Source organism: Equus caballus, chromosome 17 (genome assembly GCF_041296265.1).
Source record: "Equus caballus isolate H_3958 breed thoroughbred chromosome 17, TB-T2T, whole genome shotgun sequence".
Lineage (NCBI taxonomy): Eukaryota > Metazoa > Chordata > Mammalia > Perissodactyla > Equidae > Equus > Equus caballus.
Window position 1 is genome coordinate 20,010,001 of NC_091700.1, and position 25,225 is coordinate 20,035,225.

The following is a 25,225-nucleotide window of genomic DNA, read 5'->3' on the forward strand; positions in this document are numbered from 1 at the left end:
GTGCTCCTGGAGGGAGCTATTTTGGTATCCTGATGTCTCCCAGAACGTCTCGGACACAGTGGGTGCTCAATAGATGGGTATGAAGTTGGAAGTTGGAACCAAATACGCGGATAAATACTGACTGAATACGACTGCAAGGAATATAAAGACGAGGAAGACAGCCTGCTTGTCCTCTGCGGAATAGTTCCACTAAACATGTACTGTATGTAGGCATTTTTACATACACCTGTAAGGGTAAATATAGTCATGATGTGTTTGTGTGTGAATGTGTGCGTGCTCGGGGGTATGTGTGTGTGTGTGCGCACACATACGCCTGGGCTGCTGAAATGACACTCCATTTTGACACAATTCACTAAGGTCTGCCTGAGGGACCTGGCACCCTTTCCTTTAATGACCTGAGTCCTCAGACAAGGAAACAGGCACATGTGAACCACACTCAGTTGCCGGTTTGCCTTGGTATCTGGTGCCCAGTGGCCTTGCTTCAGTCGGCGGAGCACAAATCCTCATGGCTCTGCAGCCCCTTTCTGTGCACGGCCAGCTCTAATTTTAGCTGGAACAAACAAACAGTCTGTGGTTGCATCTAAAAATTGTACTTAAAATTCAATTTAAGAGCAACTTAAATTTTTTGTTTACAAGGTATGCAAAATCTACCGGCACTATGCCTTATAAAAAAAGTAGCTTTTTTAAGAAATCACTTTGGCAGGTCTGTTTATCCTGAAGACCCTTCACCTCAAGCTGGGCTGAATGAGACGGAGGAAGGAAGGCCCGCCTGCCCCCTACCTGCATGGTTACTGGGGAGCATCACTGAAGTGGGAAGTGGCTCGTAACTGGCATGCACTGAAGAAGGATGTGTTGTATGTTTTCCAGATTTCCCTCACAAAGCGGGTAAACGCAATCCTGAGCGTTAATTACTGACGGGGGACAAATATATCCTGAAGCCAAAAGCAACATGAAGTCATCGTTATTTTGGACAGGGCCAAACTGATAAGGGGGCTCTTTTCTCAGAAGAAAGCCTTACTGTTTGGAAGTTCACCATCCACTCTATGGGATTAAACAGAAGAATAATAAATTATCCTCTCTTTATCCTTTGAGTATCTGCTGAAAAGATCAGCACTGAGTGGATATTGGATCCTCTTTACTTAGTTTAGACAGGTGAGGGAAAGCAACGCTGTGTCAGGGAAAATGTCACCCAAGACAGGAGCTGGGAGATGATTTCTTTCTGCTCAGGGCAGGGCTCAACACAAGAAAACAGCCCTGCCTCTCCCCTCCCACCGGGAACCTGGGGTGTGTTTCTGCATTCCCAGACCCTTGCTGCTCTGCTTTTCACAGAGGCGTATGGAGAATGTCTGGGGAGACACGGAAAAAACAAAGATTCAGGAAAACGTATGTGCAAGACTCCCCTGAACGGCAGCCAATAAATCCCGAGTGTAAGTGAGCCTGTGGCCGGGATCACTCCCGTCCCACGAGTGAAGCCGCTGGCGAAACTGAGGCGCCAAAACCTTGGCTCCATCGCCGGGTGACCGAGGCAAAGCCTCCGCCTCTGAAGCTATTATCTCCATGCGGACAGTCTCCTCTACGTTAGACGCTGTCCATCCTACGTCACTACGCGGTTGTGATAAAATTCAGGTGGAATGATGAATGTGGAAACACACTGTAGAAGTGTTGGGCCACGCACAGACACATGTGTTTCTGTTGCTGCCTCAGCCCTGGTGGCACGTGTCCCTGTTTGCTGTCCTCGCAATTGCTCAACACTTCTTCCTACCCTATCCCAGAGTGGGCAAGAGAGAATCATGTATCTGAGTTTTTGGAAAAGTATTAAAAATCCTTAAAGGTTTGATCACAAAAGCAAGCACGTCCACAGAAAATACGAGTGGAGCTGGACAAAGTGATGTTCATGAGTTGGAAAGTCTGAGACGCCAGACCAGGCAGAGTGGCCTGTGTATTTTTGATTCAGCTCCATCTCCCTGGCCTTTGTCTTCCCTTTAGAATGTCATTGGTGGTTTTATAAACTTTGGATGTAAAGACTTCTCATAACAATATCTTGAATGAGACCCCGGGTGTGTCCTGAGAATGTTAATGTTAAAACGCCACAATAGGTCGTTCTGTATGTCCTTCACAAATATACTCACCATCCCCTGAAATGGCCCACGCAGGTGATCAGCTCAGTGCTGCTCACGTTTTCCTCAAAGGAAGGACACTACGTATTGTAGTGAAGGAGGAAAGAGTCCAGGACTGCAGACCCTGTTGGTGAGGCAAGATGGACCTTTGATCTGTGGCAGGCTGGTAAAATTGAAAGCTTTTGAACACTTTCCACTTCAAAACATGTAGACAGAAATATATATGGGTAAGGCTGAATTATACTTTAGATAGTATGTATTGGTGGTACCAAACTTTTAGTGTGTGTTCAAAGGACAGGAGAACTTGCTAAATACGGAGACGCCTAGACCTCGTGCCTAGTGCCGCCGGGATGGGAATGCTTACGGGAACCCAGGAATCTGCATGTTTATGCGCCCGCAACTGATTCTGATGAAGATGGACCCAAGATTACACATTGCAGGTTAATGGCTTATATTTTTAGGGTAAAAAGGACAAACCGTTACAGTATAAGGCAAATTTACTTGGAATAGGTGCTTGACGGAGTCACTATTTGTTTGGCAAGCTTATTTCTGTTTGAGTGATGGGAGAGGTGCCAAGGCTGATAGAGGTGACTGGTAAATGTTATTTGATGGTGTTCTCCTCTGGCTCTGATGGTGCTGTGTTGCCAGCTGTCATTGAATGATTCGAACACCTGCAGAGCATCCGAACCACGTGTATTGCCTGGTTATGTTGAATAGCACGATATGCTCCAATTTTATGCCACGATGAGGGGCACTGACCTTTCAGAGTGGACAATGTGAAGCCATCAGAGGGTTGCAGTGCAGGCACAGACCCACTCGAATTTGTCCTTTAGATGGACCGATCTGACCACAACATGGAGGGAGGAGTTTTGAGATGTTGAAGACCAGAGCCAAGAAGATGGGCAGGAAGCTCCTGCTGGATTCTTGGAGAGAGAGGTGAGTGGTAAGGAAGAATGGGGATGGAGGGTTGAGGAGTGTGTAAAAGGAAAGCTCAGGAGTGCCTGCCTGGATGTGGGGGTGAGGAAGGGGTGGAGTCCAGATGTTCCCAGGATTCCTAGCTTGAGTGCCTTGTGAGTAGTGGGTAGAGAGTACAGGGCATAGTGAGGACATCGGGAGGTTTGTTCTGGACATTGGAGCATTTGGTGTTTGTAGGGTATCATGGTAAAGCTGGCCACTTCCTCTTGACCTCTAAGAGCTTTAATTTGCCAGCCATATGGACCATCTTAACCTGGGCACCAGAGCCTTCCTTTCTCAGGCACATCACTATGTCACCCACTTTGCTGTGGCTGCCCCAGTTCACATGGTGCATGAAACTAAAGCACATTTTCCTTCCCCTCTCCGGGCTGGCCATGAGACCCTGTGACCACTGGTGAGCCTCCTTCTTAGGGAGAGCAGAGACCCCCACTTCCCCTGTCAAAGGGATTCCCACTTCCCCTCCTTAGGGAACAAGGTACTTTTTCTCTCCTTTTACATATGTACCTGTTCTTAGGTCCCTTGAGGGTCAGTCTTCTTGGTCTGAGGTGGTTTCTCACTGCTCTGGTCACTGGAGAACAGGCATGACCAGTCCATGGAGAGCTGCACAGAAGTCGGCAGCCCAGGAGGCATTCCTCTGTAGTCATGGGGCCAGCGTCAGTCATGGTTCTGGCATTTTGACTAAACCCATTGTCAAGATTTATAGTAACAAACATCTAGGATGTTATTGATTCTGAGGAAATATCGAGTTATGCATTAGCATTAGTATGCTTACTAGGGAGAAATTTGATGGGCACGTTTCATTTTGATTCAAAATATGGTGATCATGCAAAGCACATGTGTTGTTAATTCCAGCACCTTTGCATGGAAAGCTTCCCGCAGATGTTTTCCAAAGCAGCATCCTCCTTGGCTTTGGGATCTTCCACATTTCTAGCAGACTCGGAGGGACCCCGTTCGGTGACCTCTGAGTATTGATATGTCTTGCCAGAAGGTGTGAGTGGCCCTAGTATTTCAATTCTGACGTTCTTATGTATGGTTCTATGTGGGTCGTGGTTTCAGGTAACAGAAAAAGATAAACCAAGAGATGTTATTCTGTTCGTGAATCTCAAGGTCACTTTTAGCTGGAGGGGATTATTTTGACTGATGGAAAATACAAATATATGAATAGAATTAGGGGTTTGTTCTCCCCAAGAGAATGGAAAGCTTTGTTGCTAAGACACTTAAAATGCATGGCTTCTCAAGGATTCTGCTTTCTTGGGCTCTTTATGCCCCAGGTTTTGGGGCTTCCAATCATGCTCACCCTTAGCAAGCCTGGTTTCTGAGTCCACCTCCATCAGTGTTGATTGAATCATTTTTTTTAGGACTCGGCTCAGATATTATGTCTTCCCTGAAAGCTTCCCAGATAACTCCAGATGGAAATTATCCCTCCCTCCCATCCAAGGCAATTCTTTCACCATCTTTTTGTTCTTGTTCTCCTCTTCCTTATTTTTCTATCACATTTCACTTACTGATTTTGTCACAGTTCACTTTTAATCTTCTGGTCTGTTGTAAGCCCCTTGAAATCAGGAACCATGTTTATTCTTTCCATATTTCCCAAGTGCTAAGCTTAATGACTTGCCTTATGGCAAGTGATAAGTAAAAAATTGTTGGGTGATTATCAAGGAGTTCTCCATTCATTTATTAACTCAGCAGCTACTTTCTGAGAGGGTCAGGGACTGGAGCACACATTTGCCCAACAAGCCAGATGGGGTCCTATGAAGCTCCTATGGAGCTCTGGTTCACAGACCATCCCTGCCCCCACCTCTTGCCCCCTGCTGAATTGACCGCTGCTTTGACGTACGATTTCGGTGCTGACTTGTTGATCCCAAGCTTCTGGTTCAGTCTCATTTGGTCTCCATATACATTTCCAGGGCACCAATTCTGCATAATTATGAGGTTTCTCAGCCTTGGATGGCCAGAATGAGCATGATTCACAGTGGGAATGTGGAACTTTTTCCATGATAGTTTAGATATCTGCCACCCTGTATGTAAGAACCACAATTCAGTGTGACGAGAGTTACTGATAAACACAGTATGTTACCTAAGGCTGTCAGTGCTCAGAAGCCAGTATAGGGAACTAGCTCTTGATAAAATATCAAAGTCTGGGTTTGATACTATGAAGAGGGCAGAATGACACATTGTAAGGCTGTCAAATCAGTCATTTGAATGACATCTTGGTGATTTTTCCCATCATCAATAGTTTTCTTTAACTCTTCCTTTCTCTTTCTTTATTTTTTCCCCCTCTCTGCCCTTCCTTCCTTCTTTCCTTCCTTCCTTCCTTTTCTTTCTTTTACTCACATAAAGGTTTATTTTTAAAGGAAACTTCAGATCATAGTGCAAGTGGAAAAATAGTATCACCATGATGTGACTCCCAGAATGAGAAACGTTTACCACCTGACACACCAGTTTGCCCCATTCGCATGCCCGACTCTGCCATGAGCCATTGTGCACAAACAACGCACTGGGAAAAGCCCTGGGTAGAGAGAGGCCTTTCAACCCACAAAGTGGTATTGTTCGGGAAAAGTTACTTAGTGTGTCTGAATTTCCATTTCCTCATCAAAGAACAGGGAATAACAAGGCCTCCCTTTCAGAGTTGATGCATCGTGACATCATCATGTATACAAAGTAATATTTAGCCCCACGCCTGGCAACAAAGGTAGAGGAGAATAACTAATTTGAAGACTTCTTTATTTTTTCCACTGAGCAAATGTGATGAGAATTTCTGTCAAGAAGCAAACAGCAGGTCCTGAAAGTGCTGTGGATCGACCGCCACTGCCCTGGAATTGTACTCCACTCTACTTGAGCCATTCCCGTCTGAAGCTGTTGGTGGGAAGCGGCCAGGAACGTGAACTTGTGGATCATAGTGTCAGGAGTATGAGCATGAACTCTTCTAACTCCCGCTGTTTCCTCACCTCCCTGTTCATCCTAACGCCTGGGGTCACTCCCTTGGTCCTCAGTCTCCAATTACATCCTTTTCTTGGGTTCCTCTTCAGCACTGGGTGCTGTTGTTTCCTGGGTCAGGGTGAGGGAGAGGGAGCATGGTACAGAAATGAGGAGGAGGGAGCGTTCAGGGGGTACTGGTCCCTGGCAGGTGGTGGAGCACTTGCTGGGCTCTCTGGCGCTGGGCCTGGTGCTGCCCCTGCCCCTGGGTACCTCTGAGCTCTGTGGTCTTGGCATCTGAGGAGAGAGCCGTTCCATTAGCCCCTGCCTCCCACTCCTTTCCAGGTGCGAGCCCTTCCTCCTGCCCCATAGTAACTTCAGGAGCTGGGGAGCATCCGTGAGGCAGGAATCCCTGCTCTATGCCCACCAAGCAGCCTTGTAGTGGCTGTGGTGTTGTCACCCGAGCAACCGAGGACAGAGAGGACAGCATACGTTTATCAAGCATTAGAGAACATCATGTATTGGTCACAGGAGCACTGACTGTCTCACACACATTGGGGGCAGTTAAGTCCACCGGAGCCAGACTGCATTGTAATAGGCAGTTAAAGAATTAAATTTGCACCCCACCACTCGTCTGTCAGTAGCCATGCTGTGACAGTGGCTCACATCTAAGAACCAGATGAACTTACAACTGTATACAACTATGTACTGAGGCTTTCATAGGGTGGGAGGAGGAAGAAGAAAAGGAGGAAGATTGACAACAGATGTTAGCTTTAGGGTGACTCTTCCCCTGCAAAAAAAAAAAAACAAAAAAACAAAAGAAAGGAAATTAAAGCAGAAACCTCCAGTAAGAAAATCATTTCCCAGAGCCCTTCCATTTTGCTGATAGGTAAGTGAAATCACGGGAAATGGAGAGCCTTTTCCAAGGCCAGCTACTAAAGCCAAGGTACAAGCAGTTCCTGATTCAAGGGCTAGGGGTGAATTTGTAAGTCAGTTAATTGGACTCAGAACTCCTTCATTTTATGCCTTTTTATAGTTTAGAATATTTATAATTATTTTATAATTCTTATTATGGAGGTCAGATGCCTGGATGAGGCTACAAAACGTCCTTTAACTCATATTGTAAGTCACATTGCAATGGAAAGGAGACACGACATTTACGGTCTTCGTACTTAAATTATAAAGTGTCATAAAAAGCCAGCTTAAAGCTATACACACATGAAGAGGGTGCTCAGTTCCATGAGGGCAGGAATGATGCTGTAGGCCCTCTGGGGCGGAGGTCCAGGAGGGAGTCCAACGAACCCCTGAGCACAGGGACTAAAACGTGCTCAGTTTTGTACCCGCAGCGCAGTGCCGTTCCTGACATAACTGTGTGCTCAGGACATGCATGTTGAATTTGCTTTAATTTAGTAACCACCAGAAAGAAAAGTGCAAGGTCGTGTTTTGTTCTCTTGAGGGAGGTGGACAAGAGCCCTTGGTTCAAGGTTTCATCTGTCACTTCATTCAGATGAGATATGTTCTTTCTACAGAAATTTTGTTCAGCCTAGACAGTCTCATGATAAGTGGAGACAGTCTTAAAATACAGCGGTCCAGCATTAGGTTAGCTGTAACAGGAAATCTTTCATCCCGTGAATATTGTGGGGCTGGGTGAGATTTTAAAAGGACCTCTTAGTTTTCTTAATGCAGCCTCGACATTTCTCCAGAAGGTAAAGGTGAGCCCTCCACTCCTGCAGGTAGAATAGCTTAGGTGCCCTTCAGAAAAGTCTCCAAGATTTCAACTCTGGCTTTCCTCCACATCAAGAATTCGTTGCCCTCTTGCCTTGAGTGTAGGTTCTTAACTCCTCAACCCACTGCTCGTTCTTCCTTAAAGCTTCCGTCACCCGTCGTCTCTCTTAGAGATTCATCTTCTTTCCACCCAATTAAGGTCAGCTGCCGTTAGGATGTTTCCGCAGTCACTTCAGCTTTCCTCTTCTTTGATGTTGCTGATGAAGGAAAGCACACAACATTTTGTTTGAGGCTGAGCCTAGTAAGAATATGTCAGCTCAGAGAAGTTTAAAGACGTTTTAGCAAGTTCCCTTCAGTAAAGGTTCTGTTCTAAAATTGTTTTATCATGTTACATGTTATTGTCTGATACATTTGTGGTTTAGCCAAGCAGCCCTCTTGGAATCAGGAAGAAAGATCTAGGCTTTAATACCGGCTCTCCCATCCATCAGTCCTAGGACCCTCTGATCTCTGGTTTCCTTACTTGTGAAAATAGGGTCTGTAGGCCTATTTCTCAGGGTCACCATGAAGATTAAATGAGGTACTTCATAAATAAGTGCCTGACACAGAACTAGGCAGAAGTAGAATTTCTTAAACCTGAATTTCTTACCCATTATCAGTTTTCTTCCCTAGTTGAGAAATTTGGGAGCAACGCAAATGTTTTACTATAGACAGAATTCCAGAAAGAATGTGTGTTAAGGTAGCTGAGAAAATGCTGCTGATTACAAAGGTGGAAACTGCTACACTGATCTCTCTATCTGCCTATCTATCATCCATGTATGTACGTATGTAGGTATGCATGTATGTATGTATATGTCTATGATCTATCAATCTAGCCACACACACACATACACACGCATAAACACAAATATAAATACAAATAATTAAACTTGGGGTAGCAAGTTTTCTCCCAGTTGAAAGAGATTGTTTTCAATTTAAACGTTTCCATGCAAGTAATTAAAAACATATGACAACTGTGGCCTCCAGACTTGTCTCTCTAATTGCTCCCTGCGCTTCTGCTTCCCCCACGTCTCGTGTGATGCCTCAAAGTCCGCACGTAAGCTGGACCTTCATGTTTGCTCCTCTCTAGATGGTCTCCATCTTGGTTAATGGGATCATTAGTAATCTACAAAGTCACTTAAGCCAGAAACCAAAGACTTCGGAATTTAATTTTTTCCTTCTGGTACCCAGTTCCCTCCGCTGTGTCCTACTTCCTCAACAAGCCAGCTTCTGTCTCCCCTTTGGCATCGCCCCTTCCACGGCCACATCTGTAGAAGTGAAAGGGAAGGATATCATCACCCAAAGAGAAAATGGAGTCTCTATTTCTTGAGACAATTTTCTGGAACAAATTTCAAAGTGAAGTTGGCAATAAAAGGCTGGGAGGGGCGCCCTGGAACCAGGTGCTGAGTTTTCCTGTGCAAAAGGTACATCTTGGCCACATCTCCTTCACACTGCCCTCAAACTTGGGGCCTCACCTGCCCCTTTGAAGCTGTGAAAACTATGACTTAAAATAGATCATCTAACTGCTATCATGTATTTTGAGTTTCTTTCAGAAAAATGAATATTTACACTTATTTAGCGTATTTTTTATTTCTAGTTCCCATGTTCTCGTAACTCCTACTTTTTTATAGCAATGGTCTCTATGTTCTAAGGTCTTCTGTTTTTGTTTTCTTCATGTAGTCCTTGAAATCTCATGGTATTAATTGTGCTTATTTTTTATGATTGCAATATAATATTTCTAGAGAATTGCTATTTTCTCTCATGCTTAGCTAAAGTGCACTATGCATTTAAAGAACCCTTTTCTGAATTATACAGCTTCTTAATGTTTCTACCGTGTCCTTAGTATCTTTAGTCCCTTATTGATAACCTCATCCAGTTAATTGTTGTGTAGTGAAGAATTTGGCTGGTCTTTGTCCCGGGTTCCTGGGAGGGAGCCTCTAACCCCATGGCATTTCCTGAATGAGGGGAGCATCTTTGTTATTCACTGTGGATCCCTCAGCCGTACCTGAGTTTGTGCTAATGAGGTGACTCCCTATGTTGGATGCCTAAATAATTTTAAAATGGAGGCTGGCCATGCCATAAAGACCAGTCTTTATGTAGTCTTTAGAGGGTTGGGGCTTTGAGCCAGGTGGTATCAACCTGACCTCTGGGGAAGGGACAGGGGCCTGTGGATTGAGTTCAATCACGTGGTCAATGATTCAATCAATCACGCCTATGTAATGAAACCCTCCAAAAAACTCTAGACACTCAAAGCTTGAGTGAGCTTCCTGGTTGATGATATACATTGATGTGCCAGGAGGATGACGCATCACGTCCTGAGGACATGTTTGAGACCCTCTCAGACCTTGCTCTATGCACCTCTTTATTTAACTGGTCCTGATTTGTATCTTTTATTAATAACTGTGATCATAAGTACAGCACTTTCCTGACTCCTATGAGTCATTCTAATGAATTATCAAACCTGGGGGGACAGAGGGAACTCCCAGATTCTTAGCCAGTTGGTCAGAAAGGTGGGTGGCTTGGGAACTCCCAAGCGTTTGGCTGGTGTCTGAAGTGAGGGCAGTCTTGTGGAGGGCTGAGCCCTAAGTCTGTGAAGTTTGACCTACGTCTGGGTAGTTAGTGTCAGAACTGCATCGCAACTATTAGTGGCCTTCTGTACTGTCAGGGTTCTCCAGAGAAACAGAACCAATAGGAATATATAAATATATATAAGAGGAGACTTATTATAGGAATTGGCTCATGTGGTTATGGAGGCTGAGAAGCCCCACATCTGCCTTCTACAAGCTGAAGAACCTGGTGTAATTCAGTGTGAGTCCAAAGGTCTGGGAATTGGTGGGGTGGGGAGGGAGTGCTGCTGGTATAAGTCTTGGAGTCTGAAAGCCTGAGAACCAGCAGTGCCAATGTCCAAGGGCAGGAGAAATGGATGGTCCTAGCTCAAGCAGAGAGAGCAAATTCGCCCTTCTCTGCCTTTTTGTTTTATCCAGGCCTTCAATGGACTGGATGAAGCCCATCCACATTGGTGAAGGTGATCTTGACTCAGCCTACTGATTCAAATGCTGGTCTCTTCCAGAGGCACCCTCACAGACACACCCAGAAATAACATTTTACCAGCTCTCTGGGCATCCCTTAGCTCAGTCAAGTTGAGACACAAAATTAACCAACAGACCTTCCATCCTGCTCTGAATCAGTCCCGTTCCCTCCTTCCAGCAGAGTCTTCTGCTTCAGCAGGGCTGACTTCTCTCTGCTCATCTCAAGGGCCAGGCTTCTTTTGTTCCCTCATGGGGATGCTTTTCCTCTCCTCTTAACTGTTCTTTCCCTCATTGAGGTTTGGCTTAAGTCGCCCCTCTTCCTGAGAATCTTTCCTCTTATGTTGACCAGTCCTTTCTCTGAACTCCTACAACACACAAAATCTATGTTTATTTTGAGAACATATTGTTTCTCTAACAGCATAGTAAGAGACACTGAGGCCCGCATCTTAGGCTTCCAATTTAAAAAACTATGTTTTTTTTTTTTTGAGGAAGCTCAGCTCTGAGCTAACATCTGCCAATCCTCCTTTTTTCGCTGAGAAAGACTGGCCCTGAGCTCACATCCGTGCCCATCTTCCTCTACTCTATATGTGGGACGCCTGCCACAGCATGGCTTGATGAGCAGTGCCATGTCCGCACCCAGAATCCGAACCCGTGGACCCTGGGCCGTCAAAGCAGAACGTGCGAACTTAACGGCTGTGCCACTGGGCTGGCCCCAAAACTCTGCTATGTTAATGAACATTTCCTCATAGAAGGCTTGTCTTATGTAGAATGAAATAAAGTTAAATCTGTAAACCTAATATCTAGGATGAAAGAGAAGTAAAAAGGGGCAATATGTCCAAAATTTGGATCTAGTTACTACATATGCATAGATCCTAATTATTTCTTTTAAAATGCATGTTTATTTACTTCTGAATGATAGCCCAAAGGCACTTGTTTTCTAAGTAGTGATATTTTATTGCCTAGAAAGATGTTTTGGGTATTTCAAAATATATTTATAGTAGTCTTGCCAATTTGCCAGATGAACAATGCTGCTGGTGATGAACTTGATAATTCACTAAGGGAAGACTGTGGAGGACCTGCTCTTTCTTTTAGAACTTTAATCAAAAGTGTTTACTTAGTATCTTTTAACTGTAATCCACCAGGGTTGGTGTGGAAGCTTTCCGGAAGTCATTTCCAAGTTGGTATTTGCAGAGTATATAGGAGGCAGGAGAGAAGAAAATAGTATATGATGGCGCTTTTCTCTTTGCTTAGGAATGAAGTATAAATCTGGGGATTGCCTCCAAGCCCATGGGGCCATGTGAATCTTGTCTAGAATGCATCATCTGGATCCTTTGGTAGTCTGCATTCAATTGTCCCAGCATTCCAGGTGAAATGTTCTTCAGCCTCCATGGAGTCAGCGCTGTGCCTGAGTACTTTTTGACGTGGCAAGGATCTCAGAGAGATGTTGAATCTGATTCTTCTTGAGGAAGTACAGAACTGGCTGTGTTAAGGTTGTTGAGGGTTCTTAGGCAGGGAAGGGAGGGCATTGCCTCCCATGCTTGGACTCCTATCATAAAGCCATTACGGGAGTAGCACTGGACGGAATTCTGTGACTTCAGCAGGTTCTTTATCCTGCACAAGCCCTTGTTCTTCATTTATAAAATGGCAACAACAATCTCCACCAGCTCAGGCTTTTTGTGAGGGCTGAATGAGAGATAAGCTGTGTAAAGACTCAGAGTGGTGCCTGTCACATAGAAAGTACTTACAGGGGAGGAAGACATTTTCTCTGCCAGCTCTAGGTCCTTCTGGCTGGAAAATGAATTAAATTCACGTGAGACAGGACAACAGGAGAAAATTAAACAAAGCTTTATAACGTGTATACATGGGAGAGGCTCAGGCAAACTGAGCAACTTGCCAAAATGGTGGAAGCTCTCCCCTTAAATACCACCCTCAGCTAAAGACAAAGGAGGATTTTGGGGGTGGGGGGAGTCGGTAGTGGGAGGTTACCAGAAAAAGCACAGTAAACAAAAGTAAGGTTATTATGCAGATTTAAGGCCTTGCCTTCCTCATTGATTAAGAGTTTCTAGAGATAAGGTCATCCCCCCTTCTTCCTGGTACAGAGAGGGAGACACCTTTACAGATGGAGATTTCCTTTACAAATGTAAATGTCTCTTAACAAAGGGTAAGTAAATTCTACTTTTCAGAGTTTCTTTCCTATCTGCAGTTTTTAAAAGTAACCAGCCCCAAATAATCCTCATGCCAAAGAGACATATCTTGGGGTGGCCAATTCCAGTCCCCCACATACTCAATAATTTTTGTGAGTTAACTCATACCAAAATAGTCACAATTTCGACTATATCGCATATCCTGAATGAGACGTGGCACAGTATACGTCAGTGCTGTAACGGAGCAGAGCAGTTGAAGACAGTTCTGATGGGGAAAGTGGTCCAGGTGTTGGGGCTGGCCCCGTGGCCGAGTGGTTAAGTTCGCGCGCTCTGCTGCAGGCGGCCCAGTGTTTCGTTGGTTCGAATCCTGGGCGCGCACATGGCACTGCTCATCAAACCACGCTGAGGCAGCGTCCCACATGCCACAACTAGAAGGACCAACAACGAAGAATATACAACTATGTACCGGGGGGCTTTGGGGAGAAAAAAGGAAAAAAATAAAATCTTTAACAAAAAAAAAAAAAAAAAAAAGAAAGTGGTCCAGGTGCTAAAGGTGAGTGCTCCTCTATAGAGATTATCTTGGGCTGCTTTTTTTGCTTCTGCAACCAGGACTGACTCAAATAAATTGTCTTTGCCCAGGTATTAACTGCTTATCTCTGCAGCTCTGTGGATTAATCCTCAGGAGTGAGAATGAGGGAGGGGAAAGCAAGGAAAATTTCTTTCTCTCTGCATCTGAAAGGTCTCTTCCTGGAGCTTCCCACATGTGAGGGGGGAACATGCTTTTACTGTGCTGGTAGAAATTCTCCGGGCCCAGGTCTTTACTTCAGTACTAGGTTGTTTATTTTAGTCAAAATATATTATTCCCTTTAGTGCATTCCTTACCTTAAATGCTTATTTACTTCCTAGAGAAAACTTACAGATTTGTTTAAAGATAATTCTAAGTATTTGAGTTCTGTGAAAGTATGCTTTCTGTTGTGTTTTAGAGGAAAATAAGATTGTGTAACACAAGGCCACTTCTTAGAGTTTAGTGAATATTAGTGGGATAATACAACGGAAAGATCAAAGACACTGGGTTTATAGTTTAGTGAGTGATGAGCCATCTAAGGCTGGCATTCCATGGTTATCTGAGGACTGGGAGCCCAGAAGCAGAAGGCAAAGGTGTTACCTGGAACCTAGGAAAGGCCAATGAAGCTGGCTTCCTCAGCTTTCCATGCCCTGGGTTGTAAGGACCTGGGCCCCCCTGGACTGTCAGGGTGGCAGGTCAGCATTGTCTTCAGCTGTATCCCTGTGACACATGATTCTGTGGAATTTTACATATTATATTCAGAATCAAAGCACGCTAAGTCTCCCCACTCCCCGCTTGGGGCCTTTCCTTCAGGCTGGTAGAGTATCGCTATAGCTTCCCCTGGGGTGCATGGTCTCTATCTCCATAGTCTAGGATGACAGGATTTGTTAAGCAAATTTCCAGTACAAACAAGACTTCAGAGAGAACATTTCCAATGCAAACATTTGGCAGCACTTTCGGGTTAAGTGCAAATGGTGTACGCACTTCAGCTGTGTTAGATGTGGAACGTTAGCTGAGCAGTGGCCGTGTGCTTCTACTTTTGTCCTTAAGATCGTTTGAGGTGGGTCCTATTATGATGCCCATTTAACAGACAAGGAAACTGAGACTCGGAGTGATTCAGCAGCTCTTCTAAGGTCATACAGCCAGTCGGCTCAGAATCAGTGTGGATTTGCATGGTCTTTATTTATGAAAAGATGACTGGCAGAACATCAAGTGGTGAGATCAGCCGATGACTTTTGTCCTGGAGACTGGCCCCTGCACCAGCCTCATGCTGGACAACAGGGCTTCAGGCAGAAGTTGAAAGAGCAAGACTGTAGGAGTCTTGAGGGCGCAAGAAGCCAAATGTGATGCAAAGTCAAGGAAAGGGCCATTCTCACTTCTGCAGGGAGCACAGCATGGCTTTAGGGCATGCAATGCTGAGGAGGCACTCAAGGGCTATTTGCCGAATGAAGGAAGGAAGGAATGAACATTTGAAGACTCTAGAGGCCTAAACATCGTCTCAAGGAAATGCAGCTTTGAGAGCCCAAAGGACTGTGCCTGCGTCAAAGTCTTCTGAGCTGTCATGTTGAGCCCTGGATGGGCATCATGAAAGCCCTCAAGAAGCTCCTAGGGGAGCTTTCATTAGCAAAGGGAGTCTGAGAGGAGAACATGGAGTATACCAGGTAGAGAAAACCATGATTTCATGAAAACACCCAGTTCTTTCCACAAGTTCTTTCTTGTGGAAAGAACTGGGTGAAGCTTTGAAGGGCTCCAGAGGGTGGGAGCAGGGATATGGGACATGATTGTTTAGTTGTGAAAAACACAAAGGTATCTGGCTGGGGCGGCAACTGGGTTGAAACCTACCCCGCTCTCTGCTTGCAAAGGTCTACTAGCTGCATTCACCTGAGGAGATCTTCATTCTGATTGCACATGAGTCTCCACGGCATAACAGCGGCTTCTACAAGGCCCGTGGTTGTGACCCTGTTTGTACCTAGAGGCTGGGGAGCCCCTGAGGAGACTTAGACCACATGATCCAGATCCAGGCATTAAACCTCTTGAAGGGAAGGCATTCAACTGTCGAAGAAAATAATCCATAACCAATCTATAAATGAAAATTTGGGTGAGTTTATTCTGAGCTAAAATGTGAGGACCATGGCCCGGGGCCTTTCTTCCAGAAGGAAGAAAGGGCATCAAAGAAGTGAGGTATACAGAGTGGTTACATACCCCCAAAGAGGATGTTTCACATAGGATTGAAATGTTCCGTTTACAATAGTCGAGAAACTGCTCTGTCGGCACAGTGATTGATGGAAACTGCAGGTAGGTCTGCTGTCTCAGTGAACGCAGCAGGGTGGCGGGTCTGTTGTCTCGAGCTGGATGGTCACAGGTGAGCTGGGTGGTCAAAGGCCAGCGCAGCAATCAGTTCCTAGCCTAAGGAAAGGCCAATGTCGGAGGAAGTTGCACCTTTATCTCAAGGGCCTTTGTTCTTGCCATAGGAAATGTTTAAAGCAGATACACAATGTGTGCTCAACGGCCGTGGTCAGACCCTTTTGGGAAAAACAAAGTCAGGCCGAATTAGGTTTACACCAAATGGCTTCCTCATATGCTCCAATATATCCTACTGCTTGCCATTTCTATTTGTCACAACTTACTTACCTTTGTCTACCCCCACGGTGCAGGGCATGGCTCTTTCATATGGAAAGTTTTCAATAATTATTTGTTGATTAATTTATCATTATTGTTTACTTTCGTCTTAACAAACTGATATAGACGCAATTGCATTTCTACATATATATATACATAGTTGATTGTAAACCTTCTGCTGACCCGCATATGCCCCAAAGGCACCGAGGTGTGGGAGCTAAGAGGCAGGAGCCAGAGGGTTTGGGTTTGAATCACATCTCTGCCATTGGAGGAAGTTATTGAACCTCTCTGAGCCTCAGCCTCGTACCTTGTGGGGTTCTCGTGAGGGTGAAATGCACCATTATCCGTGCAGCTCCTAGAACAGCACTTGGTGCATGAGAGGAGGTCAGCCGTGCTAACGCTTATATTAAATGACCTCTAGTAGCCATACTGCCTGTCACCCCAACTCTTCCTACTGCCACTGCATGGGGCCTTCTTGGAACTTTCAGATAATTTTTACTTTCAGAAGTGGAAGAAAGAAAAGCCCATATAATGCGGGGACTGTTTGGGGGCGCGCCCTCAGGAATGCGCGCTGACCTCGCTCAGTGCAGAGCTACAGACATTGCATTCCAGGACTGTCTCTAGTTCCAGGGATGCAAAGGCGAGTATTTCACAGTCCTTGCCCTGGGAAAGCTCGCGGGTGAATCCCCTTTGATTGTTATCCTTCCCTCATTTCCTCCTGGATCGATTCACATACATCTTCAGATATCCCTTAAAATGAAAATATTTCTGAGTAGTTTGCAGGTATAATATTAGATGAGTTAGCTCAATCCAGTTCCTTTACTTATAACGCAGTGGCACGAACGCACGGGGAATTTTGACTAGGAAGAGTGTGTTCGCACTCATTTTGGAAGGGGGGACATCTGAGGATCTGAATAGAAACAAGTGACCCTAGGATGGAGGGATTCCGAAAAGGATACAGAGGACTGGCAAAGCCAACGTTCAGTTCACCTGTTTCCAGAGCTTGCAGGGGATGCATCCCGAGCGGCGTGTGGGAGGCAGAAGACACTCTTTCCCTCCTGGTCTCACTGTCTGGTCCCCAGGGATTCCCTGTTCTTGGGACCCAGCACTTTGAATAAAACAATTCACCTACTTGATGGGTGAAACAGGCTTGTGCTCTCCAGCCTGAGGAAACGACTCTCAGTGATTCTCTCCAACCTGCTGTGGTAGCTGCAGGCCTCACGTGTGCTTCTCCTGACCTGTTCCTGTGCTTCCCTCCTCCCTGCCATCATGTTCTCCATCAAAACCAAAGAGCCTGTTGGCTAGGGTGCTGGTGATGGTTAGAAGCTCCACGGGACCCATGGCATGTTCTCCTCGAAGTCATCCTCTTGTGGGGGAGGGGAAGCAGGGTTTGTGCTTTTTAGCTCCTGGCCCTTTTATAAACACTTTTTCGCCCACATAGCTGGTGTGAGTGGACAGGCCTGGGGCTTCCTGCCATTTGGGGGGCTCCCTTCCTACCTTGAGAAGTCCTTGGTTTGGGCAGCATAGGCCAGTTCTACTCTAGGTCTTGGGGACAAATAAGTATTTTTTGTTTGTTCCTCTATTCTGAAGAGGAATGAGCACTGTGATGAGCAGAATTGTGACCCACCCCTAAAATTCATGCATTAAGTCCTAACCTCCAGTCCTGCAGGATGTGACCTTATTTGGAGACAGGGCCTCTGAGAGGTGATTAAGCTAAAATGAGGTCGTTAGGGTGGCCCTAATCCACTATAACCAGTGTCCTTATAAGGAGAGGAGATTAGGACCATACAGAGAGAGGACCATATGAAGTTAAGGAAGAAGGCAGCCCTCCACAAGCCCAGGGGAGAGGCCTCAGAAGGAACCAACCCTGCCAACACCTTGATCTTAGACTTCCAGCCTCCGGCTCTGTGAGGCAATCAATTTCTGTCGTTTAAGCCGTCTAGTCTATGATGCTTTGTTACGGCAGCCCTAGCAACTGAATACAACACCATTCCCCTTGAGGCTCCACCACAGACCAGGATCAGTGGCAGCCAAGAGGAAAGGAGAGAAATAAATTAGGCTTCCAGTCTAGGCTCTGGCCTTGTTAATTCAGTAGAGTCCTGTGGCTGACATCTTGTCCAGTTTAGGTCAATAGGCCAGGGACATGACCTGTGAATGATAAACAGGGTGCTGTGTCCTGCCTTCTGCCCTGGCAGGGAGACCCTGCGACTGCTCAGGTGAGCCAAGATCAAGGACTGGGATTCTGGCCAAATACCTTTCTAACCCATCACACAGCCAACACTAACCATCATTTCTAGCTTTGTGTTCGTGGGAGAATATGCAGGTTCTAAATTCCCAGCAACAATTTACAAGTGCATTTGTAGATCACAATTTGTTTAAATTGAGGACTGCCAATATTTGCAGATTTCTTATCAACATTCAAACTGCATCTACTTTTGCTGACACACCTATAGTTCAACCTTTTCACTAATGCAGACCAGTCTTTCCATAATTAGTACTAATCGCTGTACTTGTCAGGTTGAGTAAATGGTTTCAGAAGATTTTGCAGCTATAAATAATAAGCTGAGAAGTGCTTCTTTTTTATGGTAATGTAGATCTGTAACAATTAAAACGATGCAAAATTTTTAGTTTTCTCTATTTAAGATGCTGTCCCCTGTTTATATGGAAATACTCACTTTGAAACATTGAAATGCTGGTGAGAGAAGACAATATTTTTTTTAATGACTTGCCGTGAAATATTCTGTTCTCTTGTAGTGTTCTGTAGTATCACGTAAAAGAGGATGAAATACTATGCACCTCTTTAAAAGGGCATTAAACAAGTTCAACAAACATTGGTTAAAGGCTGAAAAGTACATTGATATTTTTAACCTGCTCATAATTATCAAATCCTGCTTCAGGTATTACTAAATGATTGAATGAGCATTTATCAAATGTCTACTCTGCTCCAGCAGAGTTGCATTGAACTGAGCTGGGTTCAATGCAATACAGTGCCTGCCCCTAAGGAAACTGCAATCTAGTAGATCAGATTCACAATCACTAAAGAAATTCCTTTTAATGCCTATTAGTTCTAGAAATGAAAGGAGATAATCATATAAAATGCTTAGCAAATGCTCAGCATATATAGCCATGTGCCACATAACAATGTTTCAGTCAACGATGGACTGCATACATGATGGTGGTGCCAGAAGATTAGTGCCATATGCCCAGGTGTGCAGTAGGCTGTACCATCTAGGTTTGCGTAAGTGCACTCTGTGATGTTCACACAACGATGAAGTTGCCTAACAATGCATTTCTCAAATGTATCCCCGTTGTAAAGCGACGCATGACTGTAATCCAGTGTTCCGTAAATTTTAGCTATTATTGTCATTATTATTAAAAAATAGCAAAGAAATACAATGATCTACTTTGTTGTCTTTAGATTTGCTTTATCTTTTAGTCCCCTTTGGGACAATGCCTGCAAAGCAATGTTAATTAAAACAGAAATCTATAAATGCCTTCCCAGGTGTCAGGGGGCTGCAGCACCCCATTTCCTACCCTAGGATAAAGATAAACAGTCACTGCTCCTGGGTAACAACATCACATTTTGCAATTCAGATTTTACGTTTCACTGCCTTCTTAACAGCTCTGCCAATATATTCATCTTATCTGGTTTTTAAGACTCGGGTTTGAAGTGAACAATTACGGCTTAATGCTGAGGCCCTGGTGAAGGCAGAGAAGTGACAGGATTGTTGACAAGAACACCCTGTGCTCTATTCCTTCGTGCCCTCTCTGTGTCATTATGGCTGGAGGCGGGATGGGCTCAGAGGGCTGGGGGTAAAGGAAGCAAACACTTTGGAGGATGACTGTGTTGCAAGAATGAATTCCATCCTATTTGAAAATTTTCTCAAGCTTCCTCTGACTCTGGCAGCTGACTAATCCCTCAAATGGACGGGGCATGACCTCATGCATGGCTTTCTAACATGACCGCACTCTAATCCTGGCTCCCGCATTTTCATGCCACACTGGGACATCCACCCTCTGCTCCTGCCTCTGCTTTCATCAGCTGGCATTTCTCCGATAGCTGGACCACATCAGAGTCTGTTGTGTGGCCACATGGGAAGCATTTTCCACTATCAACTCCCATCTTTGAGGGCAGATGTGCATCCTGAAACTCAGGTCCATCTCAATCACAATGGGCATGGTACACTTCGTAACCTCGGCACTTCAGTGAGATAGGGCAAGCCCTATCATGGAATCAACCTGCTTGCCTTTTTCTCTAACACAGAAACTCCTTAATTAAATATGGGTTTTTTTTTTTCACTCCATGGGAAAAAGAAAACATTTTATCTTTTATGCATGCTGAAGGCCATTTTATTTAACAAAGGAAACAGAATAAATCTCATTGATCAGCTCACAAGGAGCTGAAGACAGACATGTAGAAGGATAATGTTTTACAAGGAGGGTCTTTACAAGAGTAAGAAAGACGAAGCTGGAGGGTTTCTGGTATTATCATCCCTAGATGGGCAAGCAGGGCTAGCCATGGGTAGGTCTGTGGAGGAGGGGAATGTACCTTCGGTAGGAAAACCCCCTGCCTCTTATCCTAGTCAATGGACATTAAGTCAGGAGAGCCTGGGGAAAGCCATGGGCCCCCTGGACCTCATCTCTTCCTCACTTACATGGAGAGGGGTTGGCTGACCTCTAGGCTCTCTTTAAGAGCTAAAGCGCAGCCTCATCTTCTCAGGGCCTGACGGCGCTGTCTGGGTCCACGCCCTTCTCTGTGTGGATGCAAACATCATCTAGGCATGACCTTCCCACTGCCATTGTACTGGGCGGTAAATGTGACTGTCTGCTTCTGTCCTTGGCACTGAGCCCTGCCAGGGCAACCACTGTACCCCTGGCATCTTACCCAGAAAGTAGCCCAGTGTCAGCACATGGCGGACACTCAATGGATATTCATAAGAATGATGGAGGGCGGAAGAGAAGAAAGAGGGGGAAGGAAGGAAAAGGAAGGAGAGGGAAGGGAGGAAAAAGGAGAAGGCAGAAGGGAGGGAGGAGAGAAGGAGGGAAGGGAGAGGGGGATGGAGGGTGCTCAGTGTTCCCCCTTCCAAACTCTTTCCACACCAAGTTTGGGGGCTGTGGACCCCAGAAGATCCTGTTCCCAGAGTTCTTTTCTTCCAACCCCTCAATCCAATGTCCTCTTTCCTGTGTTGTAGGTCTTAGTGTCCCTTGTTATGGAAGATCAGTTGTTCCAATGTGAGTAATCGTGTTGCCCTTCAGGAAGCATGTGCATTTTAACCTGGACTTCCTGCGGATAGTGCCTGGGGGTGAGAAGTAGGGGCTCGAAGGCAGCCGGTCGGGAGACATGTAAAGCCTCTCTACAAGGTCACGTAGTAACTCCCCATTCCAAGGGCTGAGAGGGCCCACATTACGAAGGAGCTCTGCTTTAGCTCATTTTGGCAGAGGCAGCGTGGACTCCTGAAATCATGCATGGCCCTCTTTGCAGCAAGGCGGGTGGCCGTGAGGAGCTCGCCCGAGGGCTTTGAGCAGGAGGCTGTGAGCCACTTCCAGGTTGAGGCTGGCAGAGCAGAGGTGCCCGTCCTGCTTCTAGTTCCCTCTTCAGGGGTCTGGAGGACACAAGTTCCAGAGAGATGCAGAATGCATCAGTGAGAAAGCAGCTTGTTGTGGGAGGCCACTGAGATGTGGGGATTTGCCTGGTTGGAAGTTAGTATTAATTTCCCAGACTAACACACACATTCTGCTGCAAACCACACACCAAACCAAAACCACCTTTACAGCAGGATTTCCAAAATTTTTGGATGATGAATTCCTGCTCAGAGCGGGTAGATGTAAATTTGTATGTTTTTTTCACAGGGAAGGCAATATTTCTTCTCCATTGTAAAATGAATGTCGAAATTGAAGAAATCAACTCTTTTTGAAGGAATATATTTGTAAAATGATAAGAAGATGTGGAGTCTGAAAGGATGATTTTGCATCGAGTTTAGGTAGATTGCAATAATCCCTTTGGGCGTAGTACATCACTTCATTACCTACATAATATTTCATACTTTAAAAATGATATATATGTTCTCACTGCACCTTTATGCAACTTATCCTTGTGAATGTACGTCAAGTTGGGTGAGTGGCATATTGGTGGAATGTGTTAGAGTGACTTGATTTTGACAGCCCCAATTTTGAGGGGGGACAAAGATAAAGGCAAGACAGTGACATCTAAATGGTACTATCTCTTGGTCTAACTCTTTCCTACCCATTCCTACCCAGATGAGGCCTGTTTCCAGAAGCAGGTTTTCTATAAGTAGCTTTGGGATATAAGGGTTTGAAGTCTGGACAGTGTGAGCCAGGGATCGCTGAAGTGCAGGTTGCTTTCCTGGGTAACTTACGCAATCCAAGGAGACCAGCGTCTCGGCTGAAGGTGTGCATTTTCTTCTGTTATTCCAACTCTGGGACCCCTGGGAATCCCAGAGGCAGAAGCTCCTGGACCCCACTGGGGTGGGGCTGAGCGAGAAGGTGGGCTGCCTCTGGTTCTGTTTCAGGGCACTCAAACCAGGCCCTTAGATTATTGAACAATTTGACTAACAATACTTTATGTTTATGTAACAATTTACCAAGTACTTTACACACATTAGAATCAGAGTTTTAGACCTGAAAGGAATATTAAGCATCCTCTAGTATAAGGATATGAAGAACACCAAGGGGCCTCACTGCCTTCATTTTGGAAATGAAGACCATGAGGTCCCAAGGAGGGCAGGGCTGACTCGCCCACACTCACGCAGCAGCACCGTACGGCTGGGCCTGGAATGCAGATGTTCAGAGCCAGCCGGCGTTCCTCCCACCTCTCCATGGGAGCTCCTTGCAGCCCCACGAGTAAATGTGTCTTGGCCTCAGGGCGATGGGCAGTGAGGCCACCTGCACTGTTGGTTGCCCTGCTGGCAGTGTAGGCCCTTTCAAAAACCCTTGAGGTAGGAAGGGTAGGCCGTTTAGGTCAGCTAGGGCATCTCTGAATTACAGAAAGGGAACCTGAGAGGCTCAGAAAACACGAGCCTCTTGTTTAAGCCACATGACTGGGAAGGGACGAAACTCGGTTAGAAGGCAGTTGCCCCGGCCTTGAGATCTTTCTCCCTGCGTACTGCCTCACTGCCCAGAAGCTCAGCCACGGTCACGGCTGCCCGAAGCCCACCGACCACGCTGAGGACGGCTGGGAGCCTGTCATGCAAATGAAGGAAATTTAATCCCAGACAACTGGACGAAGGATTAAGAAAAGAAATAATTACTGGGATCTGTGATTCATACAACAAAAGTGCAATTTCCGTGCCTCATGGGGGCGAGGATGGTGGGTTTTGCAACAGGCTCTGCAGGAGGAAAGAGCAGATTTTTGTCAGTTGTCGCCTTTGGCCCACTCTTTTGCCACCTGCTGACTTTAAGAAAAATTTGTCTGAAGATGAGGATTAATGTAATGGCTGATTCCATTACTTCTGTACTTTTTGGATGAAATTTGATCATTCTGCTTCACATTCCTTCTCCTCACCTGCTCTGGAAAGCAAATTGAATTCTTTGAAAGATAATTCAGTCCAGACCAGAACACACACAGAACCAGCCTCTACCGCCCCTCTTGAAACGTACGGGGCTCCTCTTAGCCACAAATGCTTCTCTTCTGGTTTGTTTACATTGCACGGTTTATTCCATTAAGGTCTAATTTCAGGTGCTCAGTGAAACCCAGATGGCTTGAGGCTGGCTGCCCTGCAGAATATAAGCACCCGCAAGTAAACAATTTCTTAGACTAACTTCCTCAAGGATTCATTTAGAGTTCACTGGAAACTCCGCTAGTGGAGAGCTGACTAACCTTGAAATCTGCTGGATGTTCTTTTCTGACCCAGCCCATCTGAGCGGGGCCTCTATTTGCTAATCCAGGCTCCCAGCAGGCGCTGGGCCCGGTGCCACCTGGGGAGCTCGTGCCTGTTTCAGGGTGTCCTCCACAGCCTCTCCTGACTCCCAAGCGCCCGGCTTGGGTGGCAGCTGCTTAGAACTCAACAAATAAAATATCATCCAAAGAGCCACACCCTGCTCTCCCCACCACCTTTTTTTTTTTCTGTAGCTCTTTGTGTTTTTTTCTTTAGCTCCTTTTAATATGTATACAGCACATAATTGATACTCTTTGCTTTATAAACATCTAGTTACGGGCTTTGGAAATACAAGAGACTAACACATTTCATCTTGTAGTTGAGCAAACTGAGGCCCAAGGAGGTTAAGTGACATGTCTAAGGATGCCGCCAGTGAATGCTCGAGCAGACGGGGTGCGGGGGCGCTGCGGGCGTCCCACCGCGATGCAGTCCAGAACCAGAACCTCCTCCAGCTACAGCCTAGCTATGTGCATGGAGCCCGCGGCCTCAAACCCCACTTCTTTCAGGACAAACTCAAGATCCTCTCCTCCGTGACCCTAACCTACTGGAATCTTGCCCTTTTTGAATTGCTTTTGCACTTACAGTCCCTGTCATATTGGTTTCCTCCACCCGCCTAATCCAAAAGGTCTTGAGGAAAGGGATCTTGTCCTTCACTTCTGGGATCAGGGTAAAGCAGGGATGGCACCTATAACAAATACTGGTTGGTTGATTGACTGATTGATTACCATGTACACTTTGGCAACTGTCCCCACTTTAAATCCAATGACATCGTGTTGTATTATGTTGGTCCTGGTGGATATGGTGTATTCTGTGACCTGATTGTAAGCAATCCTAATCTGTCTGTTAATCTTAACCGGCCGTTTACAGGCTACCTCAGGGTTACTCATCTATGCTCAGCTCCCATCACTCTTCCACTGCTCTCCCTAATCAAATGCTCCAGGTCCTCTGAACTAGTTCAAGCCAACCAGCTTGTCATACGCACATGCTCCTTGCTCCATTCTGTCTCAGATGCTCTTCCCACTTACTTGTGTTTTAAGCATCTGCTCAATGCCACCTCCTCTGTTGGCAAAACAATTTGTTATTTCCTCTGTTCCCACATTTGCTTACAGCACTGGCCTATCCTGTGAGTCTAGAACTTGCCTCCTTGTGTTATGGTCATTTCTGTGCACGTCTTCCTTCTCTACCAAGCCTGGGCACCCCTAGA